Genomic DNA, 22,690 nt, shown 5'->3' on the forward strand with positions numbered 1-22,690 from the left:
TCTCACTCTGCGGTCTAACTCATCTCAAACCATCTCAGGTTGAGGTCGGCTGATGGTATTTGTGTTTTTGTTTTTGTTATGGATCCCCATTAGCTGCTGCCAAAGTAGCAGCTACTCTTCCTGGGGTTTATTATGGATCCCCATTAGCTGCTGCCAAAGTAGCAGCTACTCTTCCTGGGGTTTATTATGGATCCCCATTAGCTGCTGCCAAAGTAGCAGCTACTCTTCCTGGGGTTTATTATGGATCCCCATTAGATGCTGCCAAAGTAGCAGCTACTCTTCCTGGGGTTTATTATGGATCCCCATTAGCTGCTGCCAAAGTAGCAGCTACTCTTCCTGGGGTTTATTATGGATCCCCATTAGCTGCTGCCAAAGTAGCAGCTACTCTTCCTGGGGTTTATTATGGATCCCCATTAGCTGCTGCCAAAGTAGCAGCTACTCTTCCTGGGGTTTATTATGGATCCCCATTAGCTGCTGCCAAAGTAGCAGCTACTCTTCTTGGGGTTTATTATGGATCCCCATTAGCTGCTGCCAAAGTAGCAGCTACTCTTCCTGGGGTTTATTATGGATCCCCATTAGCTGCTGTCAAAGTAGCAGCTACTCTTCCTGGGGTTTATTATGGATCCCCATTAGCTGCTGCCAAAGTAGCAGCTACTCTTCCTGGGGTTTATTATGGATCCCCATTAGCTGCTGCCAAAGCAGCAGCTACTCTTCCTGGGGTTTATTATGGATCCCCATTAGCTGCTGCCAAAGTAGCAGCTACTCTTCCTGGGGTTTATTATGGATCCCCATTAGCTGCTGCCAAAGCAGCAGCTACTCTTCCTGGGGTTTATTATGGATCCCCATTAGCTGCTGCCAAAGTAGCAGCTACTCTTCCTGGGGTTTATTATGGATCCCCATTAGCTGCTGCCAAAGCAGCAGCTACTCTTCCTGGGGTTTATTATGGATCCCCATTAGCTGCTGCCAAAGTAGCAGCTACTCTTCCTGGGGTTTATTATGGATCCCCATTAGCTGCTGTCAAAGTAGCAGCTACTCTTCCTGGGGTTTATTATGGATCCCCATTAGCTGCTGCCAAAGTAGCAGCTACTCTTCCTGGGGTTTATTATGGATCCCCATTAGCTGCTGCCAAAGTAGCAGCTACTCTTCCTGGGGTTTATTATGGATCCCCATTAGCTGCTGCCAAAGCAGCAGCTACTCTTCCTGGGGTTTATTATGGATCCCCATTAGCTGCTGTCAAAGTAGCAGCTACTCTTCCTGGGGTTTATTATGGATCCCCATTAGCTGCTGCCAAAGTAGCAGCTACTCTTCCTGGGGTTTATTATGGATCCCGATTAGCTGCTGCCAAAGTAGCAGCTACTCTTCCTGGGGTTTATTATGGATCCCCATTAGCTGCTGCCAAAGTAGCAGCTACTCTTCCTGGGGTTTATTATGGATCCCCATTAGCTGCTGCCAAAGTAGCAGCTACTCTTCCTGGGGTTTATTATGGATCCCCATTAGCTGCTGCCAAAGTAGCAGCTACTCTTCCTGGGGTTTATTATGGATCCCCATTAGCTGCTGCCAAAGTAGCAGCTACTCTTGCTGGGGTCCAGCAAAATTAAGGCAGTTTATACCATTTTAAAACATTGCAATACATTCACAGATTTCACAACATACTGTGTGCCCTCAGGTCCCTACTACATCACTACCAGATATCTACAGTACTAAATCCATGCGTATGTTATCATGTGTGTGTGTGTGTGTGTGTGTGTGTGTATGCTACTGCGCCAATGTTTGTGTTGCTTCACCGTCCCCGCTGTTCCAAAATTGTTTTTTTTAATCTGTTTTTTTATATCTAATTTTGCTGCTTGCGCCAGTTACCTGATGTGGAATAGAGTTCCATGTAGTCATGGCTCTATTTGGTACTGTGTGCCTCCCATTGTCTGTTCTGGACTTGGGGACTGTGAAGAGACCTCTTGTGCATGCATTCAGCATTCAACACATTCAACATTCTTGGGTAGCGGAATGACTTTAGCTTCCCTCCAGGCCTGAGGGCACTCGCTCTCTAGTAGGCTTAAATTGAAGATGTGGCAAATAGGAGTGACAATATCGTCTGCTATTATCCTCAGTAATTTTCCCATCTCGATTGTCAGACCCTGGTGCCTTGTCATTGTTGATAGACACCAATCATTTTTTTCACCTCTTCCACACTGACTTTATGGAATAAAAAAATATATATATATATTGTCTTTCATAATTTGGTCTGATATACTTGGATGTGTAGTGTCAGCGTTTGTTGATGGCATGTCATCCATAAATTTGCTAATTTTGCCAATGAAAAAGTAATTAAAGTAGTTCACAATATCAGTGGGCTTTGTGATGAATCAGCCATCTGATTCAATAAATTAAGGAGCCGAGTTGGCTTTTTTTCCCCAAAATGTAATTTAAGGTGCCTCAAAGCTCTATGTAGTACTGTGTGCCTCCCATTGTCTGTTCTGGACTTGGGGACTGTGAAGAGACCTCTTGTGCATGTCTTGTGGGGTATGCATGGGTGTCCCAGCTGTGTGCCAGTAGTTTAGACAGACAGCTCGGTGCATTCAACATGTCAATACCTCTCATAAATAAAAGTAGTGATGAAGTCAATCTCTCCTCCACTTTCAGCCAGGAGAGATTGACATGCATATTATTAATATTAGCTCTCTGTGTACATCCAAGGGCCAGTCGTGCTGCCCTGTTCTGTGCCAATTGCAATTTTCCTAAGTCCTTTTTTGTAGCACCTCTCCACACGACTGAACAGTAGTCAAGGTGCGACAAAACTAGGGACTGTAGGACCTGCCTTGTTGATAGTGTTGTTAAGAAGGCAGAGCATCGCTTTATTGTAGACAGACTTCTCCCCATTTTAGCTACTACTGCATCAATATGTTATGACCATGACAGTTTACAATCTAGTGTTACTCCAAGCAGTTTAGTCATCTTAACTTGCTCAATTTTCACATAATTTATTACAAGATTTAGTTGAGGTTTAGGGTTTAGTGAGTGTTTTTTTCCAAATACAATGCTTTTATTTTTAGAAATATTTAGGGCTAACTTATTCCTTGCCACCCACTCTGAAACTAACTGCAGCTCTTTGTTGAGGGTTGCAGTCATTTCAGTCGCTGTAGTAGCTGATGTGTATAGTGTTGAGTCATCCGCATACATAGAAACTCTGGCTTTACTCAGTCAGTGGCATGTCATTAGTAAAAATTGAAAAAAAGCAAGGGCCCAAACAGCTACCCTGGGGAATTCCTGATTCTAACTGGATTATATTTGATAGGCTTCCATTAAAGAACACCCTCTGTGTTCTGTTAGACAAGTAACTCTTTATCCACATTATAACAGGAGGTGTAAAGCCATAACACATACGTTTTTCCAGCAGCAGACAATGATCGATAATGTCAATAGCTGCACTGAAGTCTAACAAGACAACCCCCACAATAATTTTATCATCAATTTCTCTCAGCCAATCATCAGTCATTTGTGTAAACTTGTTGAATGTCCTTCCCTGTAAGCATGTTGAAATTCTGTTGTCAATTTGTTTACTGTAAAATTGTGTTGAATCTGGTCAAACACAATTTTTTCCAGAAGTTTACTAAGAGTTGATAACAGGCTGACTGGTTGGGTATTTGAGCCAGTAAAGGGGGCTTTACTATTCTTGGGTAGTGGAATGACTTTAGCTTCCCTCCAGGCCTGAGGGCACACGCTCTCTAGGAGGCTTAAATTGACGATGTGGCAAATAGGAGTGTCAATATCGTCTGCTATTATCCTCAGTAATTTTCCCATCTCGATTGTCAGACCCTGGTGCCTTGTCATTGTTGATAGACACCAATAATTTTTTCATCTCTTCCACACTGACTTTACTGAATTAAAAAAAAACAATTATTGTCTTTCATAATTTGGTCTGATATACTTGGATGTGTAGTGTCAGTGTTTGTTGATGGCATGTCATCCCTGTTTGATAATTTTGCCAATGAAAAAGTAATTAAAGTAGTTTACAATATCAGTGGGCTTTGTGATGAATCAGCCATCTGATTCAATAAATGAAGGAGCCGAGTTGTCTTTTTTTCCCAAAATTTAATTTAAGGTGCCCCAAAGCTTTTTAATATCATTCTTTATATAATTTACTTTTGTTTTGTAGTGTAGTTTATTTTTAATGTTTATTTATCACATTATTTTTTTATTTGCAGTACATTTGCCAATCAGTTGGGCTGCCAGACTTATTTGCCATACCTTTGGCCTCATCCCTCTCCAACATACAATTTTTCAATTCTTCATCAATCCAAGGGGATTTAACAGTTTTTACAGTCATTATCTTAATGGGAATAAGTAGTTTCATAAATTCATCAAGTGCAGCGTCTGGTTGCTCCTCATTACACACCACAGACCAGCAGTGTCTGGTTGCTCCTCATTACACACCACAGACCAGCAAATATTCTTTATGAATCACTACAAAACTTATTAGCTATTATTAGTATGACCTCTTATACATTATATTAGGTCCAGCCTTTGGAACTTTGGTTTTCCTAGATATGGCTATTATATTGTGATCACTACGTCCTATGGATTTGGATACTGATTTAAAGAAAATATCTGAAGCGTTAGTGAAAATGTGATCAATATATGATTGATGATTTCATTCCTGTGCTGTTTGTAACTACCCTAGTAGGTTGATTGACAACCTGATCCAGGTTGCAGGCACTGGTTACAGTTTGAATTTTTTTCCAGATTTTGCAGCTTGATGAATGCCAGTCAATATTTCAATCACCCAGAAAACATACTTCTCTGTTTATTTCACTTATATTATCAAGCATTTCACACATATTATCCAGGCACTGACTGTTAGCACTTGGCAGTCTATAGCAGCTTCCCACAAGAATGGGCTTTAGGTGAGGCAAATGAACCTGTAGCCCTATTACTTAAACAGTATTTAACATTAGACCGTCTCTAAGCTTTACAGGAATGTGGTTCTGAATATAGACCGCAACACCGCCTCCATTGGCATTTCTGTCTTTCGGTAGATGTTATAATCATGTATCGTTACCACTGTTTCATCAAAGGTATTATCAAAGTGAGTTTCAGAGATAGTCAGAATATGAATGTCATCTGTTACAAGCAAGTTACTCTCCTGCTACAGCCGGCTCGTCAGGCTCTCTTGTCTCAGCCGGATTGCCAGACTCTCCGGCTACAGCCGGCTCGTCAGGCTCTCTTGTCTCAGCCGGATTGCCAGACTCTCCGGCTACAGCCGGCTCGTCAGGCTCTCATGTCTCAGCCGGATTGCCAGACTCTCCTGCTACAGCCGGTTCGTCAGGCTCTCATGTCTCAGCCGGATTGCCAGACTCTCCTGCTACAGCCGGCTCGTCAGGCTCTCATGTCTCAGCCGGATTGCCAGACTCTCCTGCTACAGCCGGCTCGTCAGGCTCTCATGTCTCAGCCGGATTGCCAGACTCTCCTGCTACAGCCGGTTCATCAGGCTCTCATGTCTCAGCCGGATTGCCAGACTATCCTGCTACAGCCGGTTCGTCAGGCTCTCATGTCTCAGCCGGATTGCCAGACTCTCCTGCTACAGCCGGCTCGTCGGGCTTTCATGCCTTCACCGGATCGCCAGGATCCCCTGCTTCCACAGGCTCATCAGGCTCTCATGCCTCAGCCAGATCGCCAGGCTCCCATGCCTCAGCAAGTCTGTCAGGTTCCCACGCCCCAGCCGGCGACAGGTTCCCGTGCATCATCAGGGGTGACCGGTCTGCTCCTGATCCCCGGGACCGTCCTTCTGGTTGGCGTCCTGCGGCCGGAGCCGCGACTCAGGGAGGGGGTACTGTCACGTGTGCTCCCTCTCCGGCCTCTAGGTCACCAGGTTGTTCAATATGGCACACATCTGTCATCATCGTTACGCACACCTGAGCATCATCAGACTCACCTGGATTCCATCACTTCCCTGATTACCTTCCCTATATATGTCACTCTCTTTGGTTCATTCCCCAGGCGTAATTGTTTCTGTTTTAGTTTCATGTCTATGTGCTGTTAGTGCTTCTTGTTTTGTATTATGTTCCATTTATTTTAAAACCCTCACTCCCTGAACTTGCTTCCCGACTCTCAGCGCAAATCGTTAAGACTTGGTCTTTAACAAAATAAAGAAAAATACCAACCCTACCTTGTCACAACAAAAAGTGATTGGCTCAAAAAAAAATTCCACAAATGTACTTTTAACAAGGCACATCTGTTCATTGAAATCCATTCCACGTGACTTCCTCATGAAGCTGGTTGAGAGAATGCCAAGAGTGTGCAAAGCTATCAAGGCAAAGGGTGGCTACTTTGAACAATCTCAAATATAAAATATATTTTGATTTGTTTAACGCTGTTTTGGTTACTATATGACTCTATATGTGTTATTTCATAGTTTTGATGTCTTCACTATTATTCTACAATGTAGAAAATATAACAAATAAATTAAAACCCTGGAATGAGTATGTGTGTCCAAACTTTTGACTGGTACTGTACGTGGTGGTCTTCTTTCAGTTCTACAAAAACAAAATAACCTACATTTCAGTAAACACTACAGTAATACGGTATACAAGATAAACATGTAACAAGTAGTATAGCTCCCAACTTCATACAGTAATACATTAAATATTTACTTTGTTTCTCCTTTCAGTATGTATTGGAATCTACAGTCTTTCCTGTGCTTCATGTTGTTCTACTGTCAAGTAGTAAAAGTAGTAGAGCGGTCCAATGTCTGCAGTACATACCTATTCTCATTTTGGAAGGTCCGGATGATGGATGCTACGGTGAAGCGGCTCAGATTGGGCAGCACTCTCTTCCCAGCCTCTCAAGGCCAAACCATGGCTCAGATTGGGCAGCACTCTCTTCCCAGCCTCTCAAGGCCAAACCATGGCTCAGATTGGGCAGCACTCTCTGTCCAGCCTCTCTCAAGGTCAAACCATGCTTGACCACATGGTCCACCACAGTCGCCTGAATTTCATCAGAGAGTACTCTTCTTGTTCTTGTTCTACCTCCATCCCCACCTCTACCTCTACCTCTTTCTGCCAAGTAAAATGTCAAAGTATTTACTATACATCAAATTCCTCACATCAAGCAAACCAAATGGCACCATTCTTGTTTTTTTAAATTTATGACAGACATAGGCACACGCCAACACTCAGCCATGATTTCCAAACACATTATTTGTGTTTAGTGAGTCCGCCAGATAAGAGTCAGTAGGGATGACATTATGTAATATCGATAGATGTGTGAATTGGATCATATTCCTGTCCTGCCTGAGCCTTCGAATTGTAACAAGTACTTTTAGGTGTCAGGGAAAATATATGTGAGTAAAAAGTTTATTATTTTCTTTAGGAATGAAATGGAGTAAAAGTTGTCAAAAATATAAATAGTAAAGATCTCCCAAAAACTGACAAAAGTAGATACTTCAAAGTATTTTTACACCACTGCCCCCCCCCCCCTTAACATAAAAAGGGAAGTAACAAAAGAGCCACTGACAACCCAAAACTGAACAGGTGGGGTTTTAAATTAGCTACTGAAATGCATCCATGGGGGGCCTACTGAGCACTGGCCAACTCCAGTTGGGTCTTAAAAGATCCCCACCATGGACACCCACTGGATTTGATATCCGACTAACTCAAAGAACCAACTACGGAAAGGGAGTGAAAATAAAAGTGAGGATAACCCAACTAGGGAAAACAGAAAGATAAAGTCCCTGTTCAACATCCTAACACAGACACACTAAACAGAGGTGTTGCTCTTCCACCATCTCTTTTTCCAACCGAAGCACTGGGCCACTTAAATACCTTCTGACTAACGAGGACAACAGGTGCAACTTATCCTGACCAAATAGGAGGATTCCAATCAGTACGCCATAACCAAAGCGAACCAACCTGGAAATTGAAAACAAAATTGAGAGAAAATACAAAGCCTCTAACACTGGTTTAGAGGTGACTTATTGTGTACATAGGGTTGTATATATTGTTTTGGTGTATATTTATTATCATGTGTCCATTGCTTTTACTATATACTGAAGAATAAAGAGTCTACTCTATAGTCCCTATCGGCAGTCCAGGCGGAGGAGCTAATGCTAACCCTGTGTTCTTCATCTCCCTAGTCCCACACAAGCGCTAAATCAGTATACTAGCCATCCTACAACAGTCCATCCTCTCCCTATTCCCTTGTCCCTACCCACAGCCCAGGCAAGGTGCAGGAACTAACACTGCAGCTCAGGTGCAGGAACTAACTAACTCTGCAGCTCAGGTGCAGGAACTAACACTGCAGCTCAGGTGCAGGAGCTAACTAACTCTGCAGCTCAGGTGCAGGAATGAACTAACTCTGCAGCTCAGGTGCAGGAACTAACTAACTCTACAGCTCAGGTGCAGGAACTAACTAACTCTGCAATCCAGGAACTAACTAACTCTGCCGTCCAGATGCAGGAACTAACTAACTCTGCAGCCCAGGTGCAGGAACTAACTAACTCTGCAGCCCAGGTGCAGGAACTAACTAACTCTGCAGCCCAGGTGCAGGAACTAACTAACACTGCAGCCCAGGTGCAGGAACTAACTAACTCTATAGCTCAGGTACAGGAACTAACTAACTCTACAGCCCAGGTGCAGGAACTAACTAACTATGTAGCCCAGGTGCAGGAACTAACTAACTCTGCAGCTCAGGTGCGGGAACTAACTAACTCTGCAGCCCAGGTGCAGGAACTAACTAACTCTATAGCTAAGGTGCAGGAACTAACAAACTGTGCAGCCCAGGTGCAGGAACTAACTAACTCTGCAGCCCAGGTGCAGGAACTAACTAACTCTGCAGCCCAGGTGCTTGAGTCCCTCAACCACAGCCAAACCTTCACCTATTCCCTTAATCCCCACACATACGCCCTAGCACCTCGTCCCTACTCTAGCCACGTCCCCTCCCTAGTCTCTATCCTAACCCACAGCCCCATGTGCGCACACACACACACACACACACACACACACACACACACACACACACACACACACACACACACACACACACACACACACACACACACACACACACACACACACACACACACACACACACAAAATAAGGTGGATAGAGCCCTGCCTTACAGACTCATCCTGAGCTAAATAATGTTTGTGTGCAGCTGGTAGGCTATATACAGCAAGCTGTGGGGGGGTTTATATTGATAAACAACTGTCTGAACTCAGAGAGGAGAGAACAGAGAACAGCTTGGTCTCTCGCTGGGATATTACAGGTGCTGAAGTACATGGTGATGCTCACTCAGTGTTGTGTTACAGAACATATGGGCGCTATGCTGACAACCACTTACTGCATTTAATCAGTCAGCCATATACGGCATATCATACTGTTTAATTAGTCAGCCAAACATATCATACTGTATAATCAGTCAGCCATACACAGCATATCATACTGTTTAATCAGTCAGCAATACACAGCATATCATACTGTTTAATCAGTCAACCATACACAACATATCATACTGGTAACCAAGGGCATACTATATGGGGATGAATTCTATACAATGAGTCAGACTCAACATGATAGAGATTATGTTGGTGTGAAGACTGTAGACACGTGTTTAGAAAGATGGAGAAATACCATAGAGCTAGTCTTGAAGACACATGATAGAGAACATAGAATGGTACAGATGTAGGATCTTCATTTGAGCCAGTTTGCAACTGCAGGAAATTCTGCAGCAACAGGAAATGTGAATTATTATGTAGATTATAATCAATGGACATGTCTGGTAGGGGTTGATACATTTTATGTTAGGGCAAATCAAGTCTAAAATGTTAAAGTGGAAAATACACACTTTAGAAGCCTTTTCAAACCTAGAATATACTAAAAGTGAGCATTTCCTGCTGTGCAGGAAAATTCTCATTAAAAAAGAGAGATATAGAGCGAGAGAGTGAGAGAGGTAATCCTAACAACAATACGTTTGGCTGACTATCCATGGACATCCAGAAATGTTTACTCAATGCAGTTCTGGTGCTGTGGACGTGGCTTCAATCATCAGTTAGAAGATGAGGCCACTGAGCGCAAACTTGAGAGTTGTGAAAATATTTTGCAACTTCCGGTGCACGTTTACTGTGAACACTGAGGCTGTACCCGTTTAAGTTAGTTTTAACAGTGGTCAAGTACGCTACTGTGGCTATTTGATCCTAATGTATGTCTATCAGAGTGGCCTACCATGAAAAAAGAGAAAATGTATTCCAGAACATTTTAATAGCTGTTCTATCATTCAGCCTACAGTAGCAGCCAATGTGCGGTGTTCAATGTAGGCCTACATATTTAACTCAGCAAGTCCGTTATAAACAAATTCTTATTTACAACGATGGCCTAGGAACAGTGGGTTAACTGCTTTGTTCAGGGGCAGAACGACAGATTCTTACCCTGTTAGCTTAGGGATTCAATCTAGCAACCTTTCGGTTAGGCTAGCTGCTGCCCCTACATGAGACTTTTGAAAAAATATGCAAGGCTTGACATGAACCTGTTTAACTACTTGTCCTTCAGACAAGGAGGTGACTGAAAATGTTGTTGTGTTGTTTGATGCAAGATACCACTTTACTAAATAAAATGTTTCATTATTCCCATACCATTATTACAGAGAATCAGACACTTGGATACTTAGCTTATTCAAGCTTGTCTCAAAATACAACACTGCCCCTTTAAGACAAAAAAAGGCCCTTTACCTGACTCGCTTTCAAAGATAGAAATGCACACGTTTTGTGTTCTTGTAAGAAGGAATCACTCCCCCATTGCAGACTACACGTTATCTATAACTAGGCTAACAACTCACTAACTAGCAAAGGATATGAACAAATGTGTACACGTCGCTACATCTCACTTTGATCTCAAAACAAACGCACCTACTCACAACCATTCATGCTGTAAAAACAGTCCAGTTGAAAGTGAATGGCACAGATCCGTATATGCCATGAGGGTGTGGTATATGGCCAATATACCACTGCTACGGGCTGTTCTTAGGCAGGACCTGGATCCAGCCCTCAGCCGTGGTATATTGGCCATATACCACAAACCCCCGAGGTGCCTTATTGCCATTATAAACTGGTTACCAATGTAATTAGAGCATACCCGTGGTATACAGTGTGATATACCACGGTTGTCAGCCAATCAGCATTCAGGGATCGAACCACCCAGTTTATACTCGCATATAGGCCTACTGCAGCTCTGATTGGTTACGATGCACCGGTCTGTGTAGAGTACAGGCTTAAGTCGTGCCTGTCAATGTAATAGAATCCTACTCCCAGGCATTCTGCTTACAACAAAATCTCATGCATAGTTTGTTTTGTTTTGGTATGTTGCATTGAAAGTGGCTTGAATATTGCCTTTATTCGATCACAATTCCCACTGTAAAGGGAAACGTTGACATTGTTAACTAATGGGGAAAACTCTAGGAAGTTGCATAAAGTTCAATCTCGTGCTTCTCTGCGCATGTTGATATTTCTTCTGCATGGCAGTCCCAGGGGAGCTGCACGCCCGCGCTCAGCTTAGAGGGAACATTGATGACAACCGACTCACAGCTAGCAGGCGGTCTAATATTCTACAACCTGCTGGCAGGTTTGTCGCATCTGCATTTGTCAGTACGGAAACCCCTCGTGTGTGTGTGTCTGTGTGTGTGTTCAGACTCACTAAACCAGATGCTTTTTCATCTGTGGACTCCCTGTGTTGAGAGACGTTGCCAAGCAACACTGTCCACACCACAATGTTGCTAACATACACATTTCTCAGAGCTACATCTAGAGGATTAAGATCAATAAATAAATACTAGGAATCCTAAACCGAGAGGGCGAGAGAGAGAGAGAAAGAGAGAGAGAGAGAGAAGTATGATAAAAAAACTTGTCGGTCACAGTGTTTAGAAAACAGTTTCAATTCAGACAGTTCAGTTTCTTAAAACCTCTTAAGGATCTGACCCTTTTTTTCCAGTTTTCGCCTAAAATGACATACCCAAATCTAACTGCCTGTAGCTCAGGACCTGAAGCAAGGATATGCATGTCCTTGATACCATTTGAAATGTGTCTCCTGACAGTGTCCTGACCCCTCCTGTCTCAGCCTCCAGTATTTATGCTGCAGTAGTTTATGTGTCGGGGGGCTAGGGTCAGTTTGTTATATCTGGAGTACTTCTCCTGTCCTATTCGGTGTCCTGTGTGAATCTAAGTGTGCGTTCTCTAATTCTCTCCTTCTCTCTTTCTCTCTCTCGGAGGACCTGAGCCCTAGGACCATGCCCCAGGACTACCTGACATGATGACTCCTTGCTGTCCCCAGTCCACCTGGCTGTGCTGCTGCTCCAGTTTCAACTGTTCTGCCTTATTATTATTCGACCATGCTGATCATTTATGAACATTTGAACATCTTGGCCATGTTCTGTTATAATCTCCACCCGGCACAGCCAGAAGAGGACTGGCCATCCCACATATGCTCTCTCTAATTCTCTCTCTCTTTCTCTCTCTCGGAGGACCTGAGCCCTAGGACCATGCCCCAGGAATACCTGACATGATGACTCCTTGCTGTCCCCAGTCCACCTGACTGTGCTGCTGCTCCAGTTTCAACTATTCTGCCTTATTATTATTCGACCATGCTGGTCATTTATGAACATTTGAACATCTTGACCATGTTTTGTTATAATCTCCACCCGGCACAGCCAGAAGAGGACTGGCCACCCCACATAGCCTGGTTCCTCTCTAGGTTTCTTCCTAGGTTTTGGCCTTTCTAGGGAGTTTTTCCTAGCCACCGTGCTTCTTCACCTGCATTGCTTGCTGTTTGGGGTTTTAGGCTGGGTTTCTGTACAGCACTTTGAGATATCAGCGGATGTACGAAGGGCTATATAAAATAAATTTGATTGATTGATTGAAATGAAACTCTTTGAAGTTTGTGGTATTCTGAAATTAATGTCGGAGAATATAACACATTAGATCTGGATAAAGATAATACAAAGACATTTTTTTTTTCATCATCTTTGAAACGCAAGAGAAAGGTCACAATGTACTATTCCAGGTTAGGCACAATTACAGATTTTGGCTACTAGATGGCAGTAGTGTATGTGAAAAGTTTTAAACAGATCCAATGAACCATTGCATTTCTGTTCAAAATGTTGTATAAAGTCTGCCCAAATGTGCCTAACTGGTTTATTAATACATTTTCAAGTGCATAACTGTGCACTCTCCTCAAACAATAGCATGGTATTATTTCACTGTAATAGCTACTGTAAATTGCAGTTAGATGAACAAGAATTTAAGATTTCTTCCCATATCAGATATGTCTATGTCCTGGAAAATGTTCTTGTTACTTACAACCTCATGCTAATCACATTAGCCTATGTTAGCTCAACTGTCCCGTGGGGCAGACACTGATCCTGTAGAGGTTAAGATGGGCCTCAGATCAAAGCTGTGAGATTTTCCAACTGAAAAATTCCATGAACTTGTACTGATACGAATGTCCACAAACTTCCAGTCAGAAAAGGCTGATTCATTCTATTTCAACCAGAAACAAACTGTTTATCTCATGATGTTCTCTCCAACTGTTTGGACATGATCCTTCGCTTGTTGGCTAGCACATGAGACATGTTCTAATCTACCTCTCTGGTATTGAAAACGCTGTAAACACTTACTGGAATTGTCCGATTGAATAAAGTCTAAACAACTCAGTGACATGTTATCATGTATAAATGTCACTATTTTTTCAAAGTTGATGAAGTATTACAAGAGAGTTAGTACTGCTGAGGGAAAAGACACTACGTGTCGCACGCACGCACGCACGCGCGCACACACACACACACCACACACACACACCATCTGCTTTCCTCCAGTAACCTATGTTCAAGAGCCAAGTGTTCTTCACTCTCACCTCTGAGAATCTCACACCCACACACAGACCGTTAATTCCCTACTCTCAGCACCTACACACAGACCGTTAATTCCCTACTCTCAGCACCTACACACAGACCCTTTATTCCCTACTCTCAGCACCCACACACAGACCGTTAATTCCCTACTCTCAGCACTTACACACACAGACCCTTTATTCCCTACTCTCAGCACCTACACACAGACCCTTTATTCCCTACTCTCAGCACCTACACACACAGACCCTTTATTCCCTACTCTCAGCACCTACACACAGACCCTTTATTCCCTACTCTCAGCACCTACACACAGACCCTTTATTCCCTACTCTCAGCACCCACACACAGACCCTTTATTCCCTACTCTCAGCACCTACACACAGACCCTTTATTCCCTACTCTCAGCACCTACACACAGACCCTTTATTCCCTACTCTCAGCACCTACACACACAGACCGTTAATTCCCTACTCTCAGCACCCACACACAGACCCTTTATTCCCTACTCTCAGCACCTACACACACAGACCCTTTATTCCCTACTCTCAGCACCTACACACACAGACCCTTTATTCCCTACTCTCAGCACCTACACACAGACCCTTTATTCCCTACTCTCAGCACCTACACACACAGACCCTTTATTCCCTAATCTCAGCACCTACACACACAGACCCTTTATTCCCTACTCTCAGCACCTACACACACAGACCCTTTATTCCCTACTCTCAGCACCTACACACAGACCCTTTATTCCCTACTCTCAGCACCTACACACACAGACCCTTTATTCCCTACTCTCAGCACCTACACACAGACCCTTTATTCCCTACTCTCAGCACCCACACACAGACCGTTAATTCCCTACTCTCAGCACCTACACACACAGACCCTTTATTCCCTACTCTCAGCACCTACACACAGACCCTTTATTCCCTACTCTCAGCACCTACACACACAGACCCTTTATTCCCTACTCTCAGCACCTACACACAGACCGTTAATTCCCTACTCTCAGCACCTACACACACAGACCCTTTATTTCCTACTCTCAGCACCTACACACAGACCCTTTATTCCCTACTCTCAGCACCTACACACAGACCGTTAATTCCCTACTCTCAGCACCTACACACAGACGTTAATTCCCTACTCTCAGCACCTACACACACAGACCCTTTATTCCCTACTCTCAGCACCTACACACACAGACCCTTTATTCCCTACTCTCAGCACCTACACACAGACCGTTAATTCCCTACTCTCAGCACCTACACACAGACCGTTAATTCCCTACTCTCAGCACCTACACACAGACCCTTTATTCCCTACTCTCAGCACCTACACACAGACCCTTTATTCCCTACTCTCAGCACCTACACACACAGACCCTTTATTCCCTACTCTCAGCACCTACACACAGACCCTTTATTCCCTACTCTCAGCACCTACACACACAGACCCTTTATTCCCTACTCTCAGCACCTACACACAGACCGTTAATTCCCTACTCTCAGCACCTACACACAGACCCTTTATTCCCTACTCTCAGCACCTACACACAGACCCTTTATTCCCTACTCTCAGCACCTACACACACAGACCCTTTATTCCCTACTCTCAGCACCTACACACACAGACCCTTTATTCCCTACTCTCAGCACCTACACACAGACCCTTTATTCCCTACTCTCAGCACCTACACACACAGACCCTTTATTCCCTACTCTCAGCACCTACACACAGACCCTTTATTCCCTACTCTCAGCACCTACACACACAGACCCTTTATTCCCTACTCTCAGCACCTACACACACAGACCGTTAATTCCCTAATCTCAGCACCTACACACACAGACCATTTATTCCCTACTCTCAGCACCTACACACACAGACCGTTAATTCCCTAATCTCAGCACCTACACACACAGACCATTTATTCCCTAATCTCAGCACCTACACACACATTTTTTTTTTTGTGGCTGATTGTACAAACTTTGTCATTCAATATGTGGTTCAATAATTTGTGTAATGTGACACAGAACGCCCTGTAATTTGTGTAAAGGTTATGTCGTAATAATGTCCTACCCTCTCCCCCCAAACGTCCTACTAATGTACTGGGTCTGAATAATCCCTCCTAACCCTGGGTGACTTTGGATAGAGGACAGGGACAAGCTTGAGGACGGAGATGGCAACTGTATCTCAACACATGATGTTGTAGTAATGATGTGTGTACAGCGTCGGTGTGTGTGTGTTGCTATAATGGTGTGTCTATGGGGACGGGGATGGGCGTGAGTGTTGTTATAATGGTGTGTCTATGGGGACGGGGATGGTGTGTGTTGTTATAATGGTGTGTCTATGGGGACGGGGATGGGCATGAGTGTTGATATAATGGTGTGTCTATGGGGATGGGGATGGGCGTGAGTGTTGATATAATGGTGTGTCTATGGAGACGGGGATGGGCGTGAGTGTTGATATAATGGTGTGTCTATGGGGACGGGGATGGGCATGAGTGTTGATATAATGGTGTGTCTATGGGGACGGGGATGGGCATGAGTGTTGATATAATGGTGTGTCTATGGGGATGGGGATGGGCGTGAGTGTTGATATAATGGTGTGTCTATGGGGACGGGGATGGGCGTGAGTGTTGATATAATGGTGTGTCTATGGGGATGGGCATGAGTGTTGATATAATGGTGTGTCTATGGGGACGGGGATGGGCGTGAGTGTTGATATAATGGTGTGTCTATGGGGACGGGGATGGGCATGAGTGTTGATATAATGGTGTGTCTATGGGGACGGGGATGGGCATGAGTGTTGATATAATGGTGTGTCTATGGGGACGGGGATGGGCGTGAGTGTTGATATAATGGTGTGTCTATGGGGATGGGCATGAGTGTTGATATAATGGTGTGTCTATGGGGACGGGGATGGGCGTGAGTGTTGATATAATGGTGTGTCTATGGGGATGGGGATGGGCGTGAGTGTTGATATAATGGTGTGTCTATGGGGATGGGCGTCATTCTCCAGTTGGCTCAGTGAAAGATGAGCTGCATTTAGGCTGCTGTCTGTTTCTCTTTCTAAACCATTCTGCTTGACTTGGTACAATAGTCTGTTTCTGTGTCTGACTGGCTAGGAGTGATGCTGTCTGTCTGTCTGTCTGTCTGTCTGCCTGCCTGTCCGCCCGCCCGCCCGCCCGCCTGCCCGCCTGCTTGCTTGCTTGCTTGTGGTCACAGCAATGCTCATTAGTGAGGGGACTACCTAAACTAGAGTAATACTGGTCAGGACAGGACAACACAGCAGTGACAGCAAAGGCGTGTTCTGCCCAGCCCGGCTACATTCAGTTCAGTTCACCCCAGTTTATCTCAGTTCCGCCCATCCAAGCCTGCTCAATACACAAATGTCACATAGCCAGTAAAATTGTATAAACTACTGTGCAGCTGAGTTCTACAGCCCAATAAGAAAACCCAGATTTTACATGGTCACAAGCACACACAGGAAGCTAATAAACAACCATAAAGTGGCCTCCCGGGTGGCGCAGTGGTCTAAGGCTGTGCCACCAGAGACTCTGGGTTCGAGCCCGGGAGGTCCATGGGGCGACGCACAATTGGCACAAGTCCCGCGACTCCTGTGGCGGGCCAGGCGCAGTGCACGCTGACCAGGTTGCTAGGTGTATGGTGTTTCCTCCGACACATTGGTGCTTCCAGGTTGGATGCGTGCTGTGTTAAGAAGCAGTGCGGCTTGGTTGGGTTGTGTTTCAGAGGATGCATGGCTCACGACCTTCGTCTCTCCCGAGCCCGTACGGGCACTAGGTTGGTGGCACCTTAATTGGGGAGGATGGGCTTGTGGAGTGGAATGTTATCAAATACACCCAACACATAGTTTGATGCCATTCCATTCAATCAGTTCCAGCCATTATCATGACCGTCCTCCCCACAGAAGCCTCCACTGGCCCAAATTATGATCTGTCCTTTACCTTCTTATCAAACATCTGTCTTAGTCCAACCATCCCATACCCTGAAAGTATCCTCCAACCTAAAGGTGCTTACCTTTTTTAGAAGCCTCACAGAATCCTCACTTGGGAATCCAGAGAACAACTTCTTCCTGTAAAAAAAAAAGATTAGGAAAGAAAATGATATTACCCACCATGATTTAGTCAGCGAGAACAAAGCTTTAAGACTTGAGTCATTTGTCATTTCCTTCAAGGTTATTTATCAAGCCAGGAGAGTGAGTGTGTGCGTGTGTGTGCGTACGTACGTGTGTGTGCGTGTTAGGTAGGGCTGTGGTGGTCATGAAATTTTGTCGGTCAGTGATTGTCATGCAAATAACTGCTGGTCTCATGGTCTCATAAATCCATTTAATATAACCTATAACCATCACAATAAATCCATTTAATATAACCTATAACCATCACAATAAATCCATTTAATATAACCTATAACCATCACAATAAATCCATTTAATATAACCTATAACCATCACAATAAATCCATTTAATATAACCTATAACCATCACAATAAATCCATTTAATATAACCTATAACCATCACAATAAATCCATTTAATATAACCTATAACCATCACAATAAATCCATTTTTAATTTTAGACAGGTCTAAAGAAACAGGATATGAAGAAAATGTAGCTTATGTCAGAAGAACAGAAAAGTATACTCTGAGTTGTCCTTATGTTAGGTCCTGATGTGGCTATGCCATATGGCTGTGGGCTACACGTTCATTTAGCAGATGAGATTTGCTCATAATTCCGGTGGCATTATTTGTATATTATTTTATATTAAGAAGAACACAATTGAACAAAACTGAATAAAATGAAAATGATATTTTCTACAAATGATTTTCCGAGGTTGCGCACATGCTTCTATTCTATACAGAGCGTGACATAAACAAATATATATATATTTTATATTATAGATTCTTCAAAGTAGCCACCCTTTGCATGCATGTGTGTGTGTATTCAGCTTCAGACCCTCCCTGGCTGCACATCCATCCCATAATCCATGGTGACGGCTTAGAGCAGTGACACCCACACTCTCCTGCTGCCGTGGCGACAGGGCCAGGCCCAGGATGGATGGAAGCATCAGATGTAATTGGAGCCCATTAAGCAAGACTCGATCCCCAATGAATGATGCACACACACACACACACACACACACACACACACACGCTTAAACGCACACACGCACATACACGTATGCAAGCGTGCACACACAAGCGTGCACACACGCATGTATGAAGAAACACACACACAGGCCCACAAGCACACACCCTCACACTCACAAAGGCCCACCCACACAATCACGGGCAGGCAAACAACGAATGCAAAACACACACACACACAGTTTGAGCAACCAAGGAATGCCGCAGCAGGCTGCCCTGAAATGACCTTGGCTGGTGGATCTAGTCGCAGAGATTCATTTCAACTTCCATTATCAGGAAAATGGTTCTAAGTTTACATTTAAGGCTTCCTATCCGAACCACACCACTCTAAATGACTTTGCCGATCAATAATTGCACATTTTCTTTCCAATATGGCTTTTCCCCTGAAAAACATGCAAGCTTCCAAAAACAAATTGCGCTCACAATCTTCTGCGATCACAACTCTAATTTCCCCCAGAGCAGCGAGCGCTACCGTATAATTCCGTGCCTTACCTAGAAAAACAAAGTAATTTATAATGCAGGCTCATTGAGGTCCAAGGGAATTGGGTTAGGGAGTTGAGACACACAAACACACACACACCCCAAGCACAACAATACAAATTGAGAGGTGAAGGAGAGAGACCAGAGATGTGTCTTTGTTTATTAAAAGAGCCTCATATGGAACAAATAAACACAACACACCTCGGCAGCAGCTGGCTCGGCAGCAGCTGGCTCAGCAGCGCTGGTTTCAATACTTCAACAGAGAGCTTTAGCTGGAAGGGAGGCAGTAGAAATGTAGCTTTCTCAGAAATCAATCCTAATTATCCTGGCTTCTGAAACCATAACGTGTAACAGGCAACCAATCCGACCTCAGGATAGAAAACAGATCACAGGAAGCTGCTAAGGGGAGGACGGCTCATAATAATGGAATGGAGCAAATGGAATGATATCAAACACCTGGAAACCATGGAAACCATGAGTCTGATGTATTTGATACCATTTCACTGATTCCGCTCCATTACCACAAGCCTGTTGTTGGTACTTAAGGTGAGACCAACCTCCTGTGAAACAGATAGATAACCAAATCGACCTGTGGACTTCCCTGAGAAATGCAACAATCAACGCATCGCTTAAATGTACATTCAGGGTAATGAATTGGTTTCATCACTACCTCTAGATTAGAGGCAGGTATCTCAATTGAAAGTGTTTTTTAGTCGAGGAAAAGGTTTACAGCTGTAGGATCTTAATTTGGTCAGTTTAGTTGCTGAGAAATATCCATTCATTATAATACACACAATAATTCACATTTCCTGTAGGATTATTGTCCTGCTGTAGCAAACTGGCTCAAATTAAGATCCTACATCTGTAGTCTGAATTTTGGAAATCCGTCCTTGACGTATAGCAGCATAGACTGGCTTCTCCACTAAGGGATCCCTAGTGTTTTCCCCCAGCCTCTCTATATCCATGTATTTCTACAGGCCAACGTTCAGAGACATGCTGCCAGGTCTACCACTCACTAGTCCTCCTGTAGCCACAGTAGACCATTCTATTAGCTCACTAATCCACATCAAAGAAACTAAGCCTTTCAATGTGTGTGTTTGTGTGTGTGTGTGTGTGTGTGTGTGTGTGTGTGTGTGTGTGTGTGTGTGTGTGTGTGTGTGTACGATAGCTGTGGGCTCTTCATTAATTATCCTACAGTTAGGCTATACTGAGGTTACGTCTGTTTGCTTTATTATACAACACACTCTCCTGTACAGTATGGTACTGAATAAATCAAATAACCTAGTTGAACATTGATTGGTTGTGTTGTATTGCAGTCAATAAAGGGCGTATGCTTACCAAGCTACTGTTGTGTGTGAGGCACGTGGGATTACTTCCTGTATAGTGTGATTCACCAGCCAACAACGCTGTCATCAAACAATGTGGTACTACTTTAATATTTGAGAAAGTCAAGAAAAGCAGAAAGGAAATCCAAGTCATACTGGAATCAGAACATTGCGACAAATCCTCAGTAACTCTGAGGGAGGGGCCTGGGGGGATTGCCTCTACTTTCATTGGTCATCAGTGACAGGAAATGAGGCCAAAGGTGAGGACATGGATCAGGTGACCCAGCTCCAGAGGCACAGCTGGGATGGCCTTTCTGACAGTGACTGCAGCTGGGGACTGGCACCTCATCTAACTCAGTGTGTGTGTATGTGTGTATGTGTGTATGTGTGTGTGTGTGTGTGTGTGTGTGTGTGTGTGTGTGTGTGTGTGTGTGTGTGTGTGTGTGTGTGTAATGTATGGGCCAAGTCTCATACATGCAGTGTATTCTATTCTCAGAGCTCAGGACTGTGCTGGTTATGCTGCTCTCTCTAACACACAAACACGTCCGCACACCCACCCCTCTCCTCTCTTTGGAGAGACAGGCACAGATGGGTGTTTCTGGATGGATGATCCTCCTGGAGGGGTCAAAAGCTGCAGGGAGGGAAATGTTGGCAGGGCTGGCGGTGTGTGTGTGTGTGTTTGTTTGTTTGTTTGTGTGCCACCTCACCTCTGCTCTCCCCCACCTCTTCTCTGCCTCCTCTCTCCCCCCAACCTCACCTCTGCCTCCTCTCTCCCCCACCTCTTCTCTGCCTCCCCCCCCCAACCTCTTCTCTGCATACTCTCTCTCCCCCACCTCTTCTCTGCCTCCTCTCTCTCCCCCAACCTCTTCTCTTCCTCCTCTCTCTCCCCAACCTCACCTCTGCCTCCTCTCTCTCCAAAACCTCTTCTCTGCCTCCTCTCTCTTCCCAACCTCACCTCTCTCTCCCCAACTTCACCTCTGCCTCCTCTCTCTCCAAAACCTCTTCTCTGCCTCCTCTCTCTCCCCAAACTCTTCTCTGCCTCCTCTCTCTCCCCCACCTCTTCTCTGCCTCCTCTCTCTCCCCAACCTCACCTCTGCCTCCTCTCTCTTCCCAACCTCACCTCTGCCTCTCTCTCCCCAACCTCACCTCTCTCTCCCCCACCTCTTCTCTGCCTCCTCTCTCTCCCCCAAACTCTTCTCTTCCTCCTCTCTCTCCCCAACCTCTTCTCTGCCTCCTCTCTCTTCCCAACCTCTTCTCTTCCTCCTCTCTCTCCCCCACCTCTTCTCTGCCTCCTCTCTCTCCCCAACCTCACCTCTGCCTCCTCTCTCTTCCCAACCTCACCTCTGCCTCCTCTCTCTCCCCAACCTCACCTCTCTCCCCCACCTCTTCTCTGCCTCCTCTCTCTCCCCCAACCTCTTCTCTTCCTCCTCTCTCTCCTCAACCTCACCTCTCTCTCCCCCACCTCTTCTCTGCCTCCTCTCTCTCCCCAACCTCACCTCTCTCCCCCACCTCTTCTCTGCCTCCTCTCTCTCCCCCAACCTCTTCTCTTCCTCCTCTCTCTCCCCAACCTCACCTCTCTCTCCCCCACCTCTTCTCTTCCTCCTCTCTCCCCAACCTCACCTCTCTCCCCCACCTCTTCTCTGCCTCCTCTCTCTCCCCAACCTCCTCTCTGCCTCCTCTCTCTTCCCAACCTCTTCTCTTCCTCCTCTCTCTCCCCAACCTCTTCTCTGCTGCCTCTCTCTCCCCAACCTCACCTCTCTCCCCCACCTCTTCTCTGCCTCCTCTCTCTCCCCCAACCTCTTCTCTTCCTCCTCTCTCTCCCCAA

At 44.8% G+C, this 22,690-nt stretch overlaps 1 protein-coding gene across 2 annotated transcripts in view; it reads right to left on the reverse strand.

Moving 5' to 3' along the window:
- Nucleotides 1–22,690, reverse strand: part of LOC110504230 (alpha-(1,6)-fucosyltransferase) — a 160,931-nt gene that overhangs the window by 78,212 nt on the left and 60,029 nt on the right. For both annotated transcript variants that reach the window (XM_036962384.2, XM_036962383.2), the window contains exon 2: nt 17,935–17,989. The gene's annotated coding sequence lies outside the window, so the exon portion shown is untranslated. The remainder of the gene's footprint in view (nt 1–17,934; nt 17,990–22,690) is intronic.

This window comes from Oncorhynchus mykiss, chromosome 25, assembly GCF_057628025.1.
Source record: "Oncorhynchus mykiss isolate SJ-2025 chromosome 25, ASM5762802v1, whole genome shotgun sequence".
NCBI lineage: Eukaryota > Metazoa > Chordata > Actinopteri > Salmoniformes > Salmonidae > Oncorhynchus > Oncorhynchus mykiss.